The 1,174-nt window shown below is 43.6% G+C and overlaps 1 pseudogene; it reads left to right on the forward strand.

Annotated features, from left to right (window-relative positions):
• Window positions 1-366: 366 nt before the first annotated feature.
• On the forward strand, window positions 367-904 carry LOC107156113 (annotated as a pseudogene).
• Window positions 905-1,174: the final 270 nt, after the last annotated feature.

The following is a 1,174-nucleotide window of genomic DNA, read 5'->3' on the forward strand; positions in this document are numbered from 1 at the left end:
TTTAAACAGAACAATTAGGAGAAATTGAGACACTGAAATAGAAAAAGTAAAAACAGTAGAGGAGATTTTGGTCAGTGGCATCTATAGTTACAGCATGCACATAACATAGCCTGGAAGCTGCCAGGAAGAGGGTGGATCCCCCATAGGAGAGCCTGGATCCCCTGCCTTCTCCTTCATTGGCCCACACTCTGCTGCTACCCTGCAGCCTCCTCCTTCTGACTCCCCTTAAAAGGAACCTCCCAGACAACAAAGGCAGAGCACCCTCCTCCACAGCCAATCCAGCTGAGGCTTCTGGAACCTACTGGGTGGCACACAGCTTGCTGTGCAGATCATTCTGAATACTATGGTTAAACTCCACAACACTAGATGGCTGCACATCCCCACAAATATCAGAATTTCTTAACCTTACACAAAGTCATCATGGTGAGCAGTGCCGGTGTGGGCAAATCTGTTGGGACTCTACAGTTCAGGTATGAGGAGTTTGTGAAGGACTCTGAACATAGCAAAGCAGAGAGCTACAGGAAGAAGGTGTGCTGGATGGGGAAGAAGAGCACATCTCCACAACTCAGACCAGCTGGACAGGAAGACCAAGCTGCAATTGGAAACAACTGCTTCCATGTGGGGGAGGAGTTCCTCTGTACCTTCTCGACTGCAGAAATGGAATTGCTGGCAGCCACAGCTGGCTTCAAGAAGGATATTTTAAGAGGAAAAAAATATGAGAATCTTTTATTTCTACTGGTTGGTAACAGATCAAATTTGAAAGATAAAAAGGCAGGTTTCTAAAGAAAAGGCAAAAAAGAGAGCTGGCCAGTGGAAGGATAAGTATGTGGAAACTTCTGCTAAAATATGAGCTAATGTTGATAATGTCAAAGGTGTACAGGCATTTGGGGTAACAGGTGCATAGATAAAGTTGATAAAGTTATCAAAAAGAGGCTTTTTAGGAATTCATGTCTTTAGATATTACATCTAGTTTGTCATGTCAAATATTTTTGCTTAAGGGTTTATGATGTACATCTTTCGTTTCTTACTACTCACAAGCAATGTCATGCATGGAATTAAAGTGACCAATGTCACACTGGCCAGCAGGCCCAGCAGACTCCAGGTATGTTCACTGAAGCCATTAAACCAGGAATCCTAACCACAAACACTGTGGTTTTGTCTTGAGACCTTTCTT

This window comes from Marmota marmota, unplaced genomic scaffold (assembly GCF_001458135.2).
Source record: "Marmota marmota marmota unplaced genomic scaffold, marMar, whole genome shotgun sequence".
NCBI classification, from domain to species: Eukaryota; Metazoa; Chordata; class Mammalia; order Rodentia; family Sciuridae; genus Marmota; species Marmota marmota.